Source organism: Eleutherodactylus coqui, chromosome 13 (genome assembly GCF_035609145.1).
Source record: "Eleutherodactylus coqui strain aEleCoq1 chromosome 13, aEleCoq1.hap1, whole genome shotgun sequence".
Lineage (NCBI taxonomy): Eukaryota > Metazoa > Chordata > Amphibia > Anura > Eleutherodactylidae > Eleutherodactylus > Eleutherodactylus coqui.
This window is the reverse complement of record NC_089849.1, coordinates 38,799,104-38,811,378: the sequence shown is the minus strand read 5'-3', so window position 1 is coordinate 38,811,378 and position 12,275 is coordinate 38,799,104.

Here is a 12,275-nt window from a genome sequence, read left to right as displayed (position 1 = left end):
ACTTTTAAAAAATTCCAAGTGGAGTAAAATGAAAAAAAAAAAACCCATTCCGCCATCTTTCGATGCGTCTTGTTTCTACGGCGCACAAACTGCAACAAAAACGACATGATAACTTTATTCTATGGGTCAATATGATTACTGCGATACCAAACTTGTATAGTTTTTTTTTTACTATACTATTTTTTTTTTCAAAGACATTTATTTTTTTCCCATCGACGTAGTTGAGCGAGGGCTCATTTTTTGCGGTATGTCCTGTAGTTTCTATTAGTACTAATTCAGAATACATTTGACTTTTTGATCGCTTTTTATTGCGCTTTTTCTGGGAGACAGGGTGACTGAGAGTGCATTTCTAGCGTTCTTTTTTTTTTTCGGACAACGTTCACCATGCGTGGTAAATAATGTGCTACTTTGATAGATTGGACTTTTACGGACGCGGCGATACCAAATATGTATTTTTATTTTATAATTTAGATTTTTTAATTACAGATATGGCAAAAGGGGGGTGATTTAAACTTTTATTACTTTTTTTTTTTACAATTAAAAAAGCTTTGTTAAACTTTTTTTACTTTACTTTTGGTTCCCTGGGGGACTACAATATGTGATGCTTTGATCGCTCCTGCAGTATGACGTAATGCTATAGCATTACGTCATACTGCAATTTGACAGCCAGCCTATCAAGCCACCCCACGGGGATGGCTTGATAGGTAGTCTGCTAAGGCAGCCCTGGGGTCTTTCAGAAGGCCCTGGCTGCCATGACACCTGCACGGCTCCCCTGATCTCACCACGGGGGGGCCGTACGGGACCCCCGGACATCGTTCAGGGGATTTAAATGCCGCTGTCAGAATTGACAACAGCAGTTAAAGGGTTAATAGCCACGACCGGCCACACGGCCAATTGCAACTATTGCCTGTAGTAAACAGCTGACACCCGCCCTGTATGAAGAGAGGTTGCCCCTTGACCTCTCTTCATACATACCCCGACACTCCAGGACGTAAATGTACGTCCTGGAGCGGGAAGCGGTTAAGGGTTAACTATCAGATGGATACTAATTGTTTTTAATTAACTTTTGTATGTAAGAGGAAACGGAAATTGACAGCGTAGAAAGGTGATCAAGACCCCTACAAAGGTTGAAATGCGTTCTTCTTGTACTGTACATCTTTATATGTTTATATGGCACACTTGGAATAAAGGCAATTGGACTTTTAAAAGTGAGACCAGCGTCATCCCCGTGGATTTCCTCTCTTCTGTGTATACAAGGCTGCTGGGACTGAGCAGCGAAGCTGTCTCACAAAGAAACCATGCCGTATCCAATCTGAGTGTCGTGGGGGGAGGAACAGGTGAGCGAAGCAAATTTCTTTCTTCAGTGCATCTTTGCTGCAAGCAAATGAACATGCCTTTCGGGCGCAAAAAGTACACTAAAATACGCCGCTGCATATAAGTGAATGAGAAGGACTGAATGAGCGCTGTTTAAACTAAACGATTAGTGAATGAGCCAACGATGATTTTTATGCTGCTAAAGGCCTCCTTCACACGTCACGCGATTTTGTCACGTTGCTACAATGCTACAAATGGCATGTATGTGAAGCCCATGCTTTCCTATGGGTTAATTCACACATGTGATGTTTTGTAGCATGCAACAACACGACACAAAAACCTCACGGGTCCAGTGATATGCCCACGACATGTTTTGTTTTGTAGCCTATGTTTCCCTATGGAGCCTTTCTCCCTGTTGCATCGCACGAAAACGCGATTTTCGTGCAGTGCGATGCAACTTTGACAGTAGGAAGTCCTACTGTCAAAGCCATAACCTAAGCCCTAGCTGCAGGAAAAAATAAAAATAAAGACATACATCACCTTAGAAGCGCTCTCTGCCACCACCGCAGCTTCTCCCCAGGTACCGGCACTGCTTCTCTTCTTCATCTTCTGGTCGGGGATTGAAAATTCCCCACCTCCTGGAAGCGCTGGCTGTGATTGGCTGATGCTTAGCCAATCACAGCAAGTGCTCGATGAATGGCACTGATTGAACCAATCACAGCTATTCATCAAGCAGTGGCTGTGATTGGCTAAGCGTCAGCCAATCACAGCCAGCGCTTCCAGCAGCCAGGGATTTTTCAATGAAATCCAGAAGATGAAGATTTTCCAGAAGATGAAGAAGATGATCAGTGCTGAGACGCAAGGAGAAGCTGCGGCCGGAGAGGTGGTGTATACTTTTCTTTTTTCTTCAGTTACAGCTTATTTTAGGAGTAGGGCTTATATTTCAAACCCCCCCCCCCCCTCCAACCCTCCTGAAAATCCTCACATTTGATGCTACAAAATCACGGTATTGCCAGGAGAAGACGCAGCAATATCACACGGTGCAGCGATGCGATATCGCTGCGATTTTCTCGCGGCGATGCTGTGTCGCCCGTGTGAAGGAGGCCTTAACTGAACGACGAGTAAATAGGAAACTATTTTTGTTCGTTGTTCGGTCGTTGGCTGCGTTCACACTGAACAATTACACTGATAAACAAAGATTTTGCTACTGGAAGAAAAAACATATTATTTACATGAAATCCAGTGCACCGAATCTGAAGTCAAAGTTCACCTAGGATGTCAAGATCTTGGGCTATAGGCCAACTACAGTTTGGCGACAGCTTGCTAGATTAGCCCACGGACTGATGCATGGCAACATTATAATTGCTGCACCGTTACCTGCATCATACCTTCCGGCACCTTCTGTGTAACTCCTCCTGGCAGCAGCGGGTTCCTGCAGCATCGGAACATGTCGGTAAGCTGATGTCAGCAGTTGCTAGGCCAATATAATGCAAGATGGGCCAAGCACAAGCTTCTAGTTGACAATACTGTTTTCTTATATAGCCAGTATGTCTGTTTTAGCCTATTGATGAGCAACATAATGGAAATGGTTTCCACTATCTAACGGACAAGTCTGGAAAAAACAATTTATGTTGGTCTTGAAATCCGTGAATGAATGCGTGATGACACATTCAGATCCAGACTGAGCGCGCTTGAACTCGCTGCTTCGGATGCATTTGTGTTAGTTGTGCAAAACTTTCTCGGCAACCATCGGGCTGACAACCATGTTGAACTCATAAACTGTGATTGTTCTCAGCAAGAGAAACCACGTAATCTTGTAGATATGATACCTTTTAATGGCTAACAAAAATACATGATGCTAATGCGAGCTTTCGGACCTCTCAGGGTCCTTCCTCAGGCAATTAACATGTTAGCAGTGTATCAGTAACTCGGCTGTCGAATGTTGCTCAAAATTCATTTCTTACATTCTCATCTGGATTTTTTGGGTGACGTGAGCGGTGAACATGGGGGGAGATTCTACCAGGAGATACCAGGAAAAAAAGATATCAAGGCCACTGCAACCCCAGCATGATGGTGACTACTGCTGGTTTCTGCAGCAGTCAACAACAGACACTCACAAGTGCAATAACCTAAAGCACTTTAGAACTGTGTATGTGCATTAATTAGAGTCAAGTGAACTTCTTATTTACATGTTTGTTAATGTGAACAATTCCATGACTAGAAGAACACATCTGGACCTCATTAGGCTAAATAGCCTTTTACATTACATCGGGGGGAGGGTCCCGCACCCATGTGAACATGCCCTACGAGCGCAAAAAGTACAGTAAAATGCATTGATATGAGCGTAAAAACACCTCTTTCCTGAAACAAATGTGTTGCGCTGAAGCATACGCAATTGCGCACATATTCATATGAAGGAGCCCTTAGACAAAGGCATTTCATTTGTTTTTTTAGTTAAAAATTCAAGTGAGGAAGATGGAACAATACCTCTACAGCGCCACCTATTGGTTGGCAGCATTCCTACAAATCAATGTCCGACCCTTTAATGAGGAGCAAACACCCCGAAACAGCTATCTGTGTATGGACTCTGGCTTGGTTTTCAAATCCCAATCTTTGTTAAGACCTGTATAAAGGGTAAGACACTGATTTGCAGGAATGGTGGCATCCAATAGGTGGCGCTACAGAGGTATTATTGCATCTTCCTTATTTGCATATTTTTCCCAGAGGAGCATGTATGGCCTTATAAGACCCCATGTACACTGAAAGATGATCGCTCCAAAGTCTTCCAAACAACAGTTTGAGTGACAATTTTGAGCGATCATCTTTGCATAGTCTATCGCAGCTAAGTAGCTACTTAAGACCTATGAAGGCGGAGCGGGACACCACCAGCTAGGTAGCTGGTAGTTCACAGCGGGACACCACCGTTATCGCTCAGTGACAATACAGCTGTTCTGCATAAGCAAACAGCTGTATTGTTCTTCGCGATTACAGCCAGTGTCCCGCTGTGAACTACCAGCTACCTAGCTGGAAGAATCTTATCAGCACTGCCGACTGTGATAACAGCCTGCACCACTGATAAGAGTTCATCTCTCAATTCAAAAAAACTAGAATTGAGCAAGGAACGACTTGTGCATGAAAACTGCACAATGTCCGTGCATTTAGACCCAACGGTTGTCACTCAAAAGATGGCTTTGAACGAATTTTGAGCGAGAATCTTTGGGTCTAAATGGTCTTAAATCTCCTCTCTCACCTCCTCTCCTCAAGGAGTGATGATACGCCTCCCGACTTTAGTTAAAAATAAACACGAGAAAAATTATGTGTTTTCTGAATGCTGCCTGCATTTTTTAACTGATATTTGGCTTTTTTTAGTCACATATATTTTATTTTAGTTTTTTTCCTATAGAGAAGCCTATGGAAAACTACCAGACCTAGAACAATGTACAGGATTACAAAAACATGGCTGCTTTCTTTTGCTTTGCAGCTCAGCTCCATAGAAGTGAATGGGGACCAGGAGCACCTGTGGAAAAATGTGGTGATGTTTTTGGAAGAAAACAGCCATATTTTTCAAATCCTGGACAAACCCTTTAAGACAACATCCTGGTGTTTTGGAGGTGGGCGGGATACGGTTGGTAGTTCCTATGGAGATGGAGAACAATAATATATTTATGAACTCCAACTATGCACAGATGATCCATTGTGGCAGAACCCAAAATGGTAAGTAGCAAATGACTCTATGCCAGTCTAAATAATAATAGCCTTATTACACACCGCCACAGTAGCTCATTGTTCCAGAACCCACATGTAAGAATAACATTTTATCTCGCAGGATGACATTTTATAGTAGGCTTTAAAGCGCGGTGTTCTTCAGGTAGGGAAGTATATGACATATCAATAAAGTGGTTACACAATAATGCGGTGCCTCCTATTCTAACAAAATGTAAGATTAGACTAAATGAATATCGGGAAACATATAACAGTTTTTTTTTTTAGTTATCGATTTCTTAAAGGGATTGTGACAAGATGGCATTCCCTGTTCTTATGCCCTTATGCCTATTAGGGTCCTATGAACATTATAGAGCGGAGTCTTCCACTCGGGGTCCCACTCTGTGTCCCAGAGCAGAGAGCTGCTCTCTAAGATTAGTTTGGTAAGATTGGCGCACCTTCTGCTGTCCTGTTATTACTAAACGGACAATCATATGAATGGCCATCCTTTAAACTACATTTCCACTGCAGCAGTGGAAATGTTGGCCTGGCCATGATTTTCCCGGCAAAATGATTTGTTCATTGGGGGTGCTAAGAGCATGACTCGTGATGAGCTCTACATTCTTAAAGAGGTTGTGCATCTTGGTACAACCCCTTTAAGGGTAACAACATGTTCTCTAAGGCTCTAGATCTACACTAAACCATGGTGAGGGTCACTTTAACCCAAATCGAGAAGACTTAGAACAGTAGTGAAACTATTCAGGAGTGGCTCGCCTACTAACATGACTCCATGGGTGCAGCAGCAACACATTATAGAAATCCGAAAACATCCTAGAAGAACATTTAGAGATCGGCAGGCCTCTTTAGACTTACATTGGGGTTCTTGACTCCATAAGATTAGATGCAGGAGATCAGCAGTGCAGAAAAACGACCCTCCAACAGTTAAAAACAGGGGTTCCGGTAACTCTATGCAGTAGTATGGGGATGCTTTACGCCTTCAGGACATGGTTGCCATTTTTGTTGCTTCACAATAATTTTAAAGGGGTCTTAAACTATAATATGATAGCAACGTACAGGTGAGAATCTGTTTGGGGCAGTTTTCTACCATACGCCCAATCCCAATACTCCCACTTTACACCACGTACTGAGGCTTAAAGGGGTTGTCTCGCGAAAGCAAGTGGGGTTATACACTTCTGTATGGCCATATTAATGCACTTTGTAATATACATCGTGCATTAATTATGAGCCATACAGAAGTTATTCCACTTACCTGCTCCGTTGCTAGCGTCCTCGTCTCCATGGTTCCGTCTAAATTCGCTGGCAGCTTGATTTTTTAGACGCGCTTGCGCAGTCCGGTCTTCTCCTTTCAGCACGAGCCGCTTCAGTGTGCTCCCCGCTACAGCTCTTCTGCGCATGCGCAGACGAGCTGTCACTGCTCGGGAGCGCGCTGGAGCGGCCATTCTGTACCATCCTCTGTTAGAGGAAGGTGCAGAAACTGGAGCTGCCCAGCCGAGAAGCCCAGCCCAGCAGCCCCAAGAAGCCGCCTAGGTAAGTGATGGGTCGGGGGGTGATCTTCACTAACAGGTGAAGGTCCCGGGCCACAGTGGTAGGCCCCGGAGCCCAGCGCTAGGTTCCAGAGCCCAGCACTGGGCTCCGGGGCCTAGCGCTGGGCTCCGGGGCCTTCACCTGGGCTCTGGAACCTAGCGCTGGGCTCCGGGGCCTTCACCTGGGCTCCGGAACCTAGCGCTGGGCTCCGGGGCCTTCACCTGGGCTCCGGAACCTAGCGCTGGGCTCCGGAACCTAGCGCTGGGCTCCGGAACCTAGCGCTGGGCTCCGGGGCCTAGCGCTGGGCTCCGGGGCCTTCGTCTGTTGTCAGGGTCTAGCGCTGGGGAGCCGGGGCGTAGCGCGGGGGGAGCCGGGGGCTAGCGCCGGTTACCTGCTGCCTGGCGGTGGGTGACTGGTCGGCGGCGTTCAATCCTGGGGTCCGGTCGGCGGCTGCGGGGCGTCGTGTTGTCATGGAGACACAGCTGGCAGCGTCTCGGGAGCGCGCACGTCGGGCTACAGCAAGCGAAGGGAAAAGAGCCGGCGGCCATCTTGGGGAAACTTTTATAAGTTGCTAAAACACTGGAACTGTAAGTACAAACCAGCTAGAAAAGTCATTTACAGGGGGGCTTAGTAATGTATGCTTAATTAGGGGGACTGGGCAACAAAACAAAAATTCACTGCTTCCTCGAGACATCTCCTTTAACTTGAAGTTTCTTGGTCGAAATGCAAAATCTGTAACGAGGCCCCCAATAGTAAGGCTTCATCTATAGTGTTTGTCTCCTTATATTCGGAAGAGAGATCTTATGAATCCCCTAAGGTTCCAGGGACTGGATGCAATCGAAACCTCTGCATCTACTATAGTTTCACCCTTGTCAGCATAAGAGAACACTACCCTAGCCAGAAAGTTTCTCGACATACAGTACAATACCTGCCTGAGCCAAAGAATGCCCTCATATACAATGCTACAGACCACCCAAGACAGATAGACTACCCCATTGTCAATGCCTCAGTCAGATAGTATATAATTCCTAAACCTGAACATTCCCCATATACAGTGTCAAGGCCAGAAAGTGCTGCAGCCAAAGAGTGCACTGATATACATTGCCCAGCCAGACAATGTCCCAATTTGCATTGCCCTGAAGCCACAGATACAATTGAAAGAAATAGCCTTAAGAGATCTGCCCCTCGAAGTCCTAGGTGACTGTCTTACCCATTTTGTCTTGGCACATAAAGTCTGAAACAACGTTCAAAGAGCAGGTTTTTAAATCTTTCAACAGGTAAACAGTCTTTTAATATCTATGGGTAGCTTTGGAACTAAATTCTGTCCTGGGACAGGAGGGGAAGGGGTATATTACCTGCAGCTCTTCTTCTCTACTGCTCCTCCAATCTGTTGGCTTTGGGTCCCATTTTCAGCCATCCAAGATGGCCGGTACAATCTTTAGATTTCCTAATCGTCAAAGTACATTGGTAGTGTTATACTACTAATACACCATACCTATTCTCTGATGGTCCAGAGGTGCTCACATGATCAGCATTGGCCAATCAGAGAACAGTGCATAGTTTGCAATACATAGTTAAAGTACAGCCCGAAACTGAAAGATGGGAGGATTGGAAATGGGGAACAACTGCAGGTAATATATCCCCCAACCCTCCAACCTGGTCATTCCTGAAACCAGAGAACTACTTTATTCTTTAAATTAACCTGATGGCGGATCTGATAGAAGTATAACATGGCCTTCAATAATACATTATATTTTATAATTCTCCATTTCATTCATCTTTGCACTTTCTTCAGTTTACAGTTCATTTAAGTGCAGTTAATGTAATTCCATAAAATGTCGTTTTATAAGCTCATAATCCAGTAAATTGTAGACGTTTCTGCTTACTATAGACAATACATTTCTTTGCTTACAATCATACCTATATCTGGACTGAGCTCATAAAATCTTTAATGTATTCCACCATACTGTTAAACTGAGATGTAACATAATAAAATGCTCCCCTAAGATGTTATTTAAAACACCAATTGCATCTAATTTCTTAGTACTTCTGGGAACAATTAATGGGTGGGGTAATTAGCACCTTATTTTACTGGCGTCTCCTGATCTTGGGGAGGGGTGGCCCAATATCTCCTGAAAGGAATGCTGCATATTGTGTTATGCCATCTATGAGTTGTGTTCATGGCTCATTGTTTCTGCCTTGGCAACCAGTAGTGAGTCACTACTGACATGTATGAAAAATCTCATAAAATCAGAGAGCAGATATACCATATAACGAACATGTTGGAACAATGATGAAGAAATCAAGACAAAAACATGGGTTCTTAGTAACTAACCTGGGCAGGTTTATACACATGGTAGGTGTGACCATTAGATGGGTTCCAATTCTTGCCAACGTCTTAGTAAGTATAGAGAGTGGAAGCCTCACCACAATGGAAAGGGCTTGGGACTGTCTCTTTATCTGAGGCTCCACTCGTAGTGTGGACCTTCAAGTTAATGGAGCCATCATGATGGAGACCAAACAAGTGGTAGGCATGTCCTAAAAATATCTAATTTTCATGAATCTTAATGTTCTCAACTCATTCTATCATGGAATTGAAAATTCTTCACTATAATTGCCATTATAATTGACCGAAGTGTGTTAAGAAGTCATCTCCCAAAGAGGAAAAGCCTCCTCATCTATTCCCCAGGACCCTGCAAGAGTCATGGGCAAGTGGCTCCACCAAATCCTGGGGAGACCCCGCTAAACGTTCCTCATACTAGAGTTAGCCAAAAGGGCAGGCTGAATTACATATATATGCTCAAATACCTATTCCCCAAGCCTCCAAACCACAATGACCAACAAAAGTCATGGACAAGTGGCTTCATCAAAGTTTGGGGAGACCTGTCTAAAAATTCTTGTTGGATTTTAGCCAAAAGGCCAGAATAAAATGGAGATATGTGCTCAAATAGTGAGAGAGATGAGGTAGGGTGCAAATGCATCCTACTCATAAGTTGAGTATCCCATGCTTAAGTGGTATTCAAGTGCCCATTGAGGCTCTTTAAAACTTGGGCTTTCAAGCCATCCAACCTAATGACATTGATTAGTTGGTTCTGGTTTGCCTACAAGGTACAACTAAGTCAGCTTGCATACACGCAGATTTAAATAGTAAAGGTCTTTTTCAATGTGAGCAAGATAATGAGCATGGATCAATGAGATTGGCGCTCTATTTACTGGCCTTCACATTGGCCAATTCAGAATGTATTGGGGACATTGAATGCATATATGATCATTCATCCGCCATAGAGTTTTATCATTGTCAGTAGACATCCCCGGTTTTCACTGGAAGACGTGCTGCCAACAGCATATTTCCGGTTGCACAAAAGATGCGATCAGCTAATTGTTTGCTCATCGTTGCAGCTTCACATGGCCTAATGACCAGCCAAACGAATGTTCCCATATAAAAGGCCCTTGAGGCTGCTGTGGAAATTGACTTGATTGCCCCCTACTGATAGACATAGATATGAAAAATAATAATGCGGAGGAGTAGTCTCCTGATAGAATTTTTCGATAAACAATGGGTGGAAACTAAGAACACAATGGTGTGGTGAATATATTAAATTAAATAACAGGATGCTAGATGATGATAAGGTCATAACAGGGAGTCCCACCGCTGGGATCCTCAGTAAACAGCTGGAATCTGTGGGAGAGCCTAAGTATTTAATTCCTCTGCAGTGCCTCTACTGGAGAAAAATATTATTACACTGTACTGATTAAAATGAATAGATGATGAATGTACCTGGCCCTCCATATAAAGAGACACGTTACGTTATGGCAAATAGATTAGATACGTGAATAGGGAACGCCTCCCCTATTTACTGCATTGCTGTAAAACTAAATGGACAGTACTGCATAAAAGTTTTAGGCAGGTATGGAAATTAACAAAATGCAAAGTGAATGAACAAAAGAGAAATCTAAATCACATCTGTATTTTCCTTTATCTTCAAAGCAGTGTCAGTTCTTCTAGGTACACTTGCACACAGTTTTTAAAGGAACTCGGCAGAGAGGTTGTTCCAAACTGCCTGGAGAACTAACCACAGATCATCTGTTGATATAGCATGCTCCAATTCTTCTGCCTCTACAGACTGGATGATGATGAGATCAGGGCTCTGTGGGCCATATCATCACTTCCAGGACTCCTTGTTCTTCTTTACCCTGCAGATAGTTCATAATGACATTGGCTGGATGTTTGGGGTTGTTGTCCTGCTGCAGAATACATTTGTATCCAATCAGATGCCTTTTATTTTTTGTTTTTTAATCTTACTTTGCAGCATTTTTTTCTCACTTGACTACACCTTTTACACAGTACTGTAGGCAGACTTTATTACCTACTGCACCCACCAGTCTGCCCAATTCAATCCTGATGCCAGCCACATTAGGCAATGGCATTTAGGAAGAATTGCCACTGGTACATGTAATTATGTGAATCATTAATGCTACTTAAGCATAAAACCTGTGTATACAGGAAGTGTTCTTGTGCAGATTGTAACTTGTCATTATCTTCGATTCTGTACTTAATCAGAGTAATTAAACACGTAACTAATTGTTTACTGCTAATCCTGTCATGGATTAACCGGGATATTGTCTGATCAGCAAAATGCTTGGCAAAGATCTATGAAGTTCTAAAGAGGAGTTTATAAAAAGTCATATATAGCGTCCGGCAGGTTGGAGACCTGTTGTCAATTTGCAGCTGCTGTCGGACCCGGGTTCCTTGGAGTCAGCAGAGCAAATGATTCAGAGGGTCTAATTTCCATCTATATATAAAATGTGCACCTCTAATTGTGATTGTATCATAAATATCTCTATACACACAGGGCATACCATTAATAAGATCTAATAGTGTTGTACTGAGGTGCTACCTCATTTTACGTGGCCCGCCCGCAGTGCATCAACAGATTCCACTCATCCAACCTTCAGCTCCGATCCGGCAGCAGTAGTGCAGCATCTGTGACTGCTGACTTCTCCCCCTGCGGTGTCTTAACAGTAGCTGCTGGACCGGAGCTGATGGCTGGGTGAGTGGAATGCCTGTAGGGATGCTGCCCAGCCAGAGGTCAATACGGGGAGGTTTGCTATTACTACTGGGACTACTATAGGGGTCACTTATTACTACTGGGGCAACTATAATGGGCACTATTACTATTGGAGCCATCAATATAAGGGGACACTTACCATTGGAGCCACTATTACTACTGGGGCCACAATGGGGGTCACTGTTACTACTGGTGCAACTATGGGGGTCAATATTATTACTGGGGTCACTATGGGGCTTACTATTACTAAACAGTCTTACAATTACAATCAGCCTTTTGAAAGCAACCATAAGGCTAATATGGCCCTCACTGAAAATGAGTTTTACACCCCTAGCATAGGGGATTGGGGGGACCATTCCTGGCAATTGTCTCTAACCACTAATATATTCACACAGCATGCAGTGTCTGGGGAAATAACATAACTATTGGCAACCAATAGTAGGATGCACAATTTGCATTTAGACAGCTTGTTGCATATTGATGGGATATGCGTGAATATATTAGTGGCTAGAGACAATTGCTCTTACAGTCTGCCAAGCAATATATATTTAGTTCATTTATGGACTCAGCAAGGATTTAGTTCAGCCACCTATTCCTCAAATTTAATGTGTCCTTGTCTATTTTGAGCTACATGTTACTAAAGAA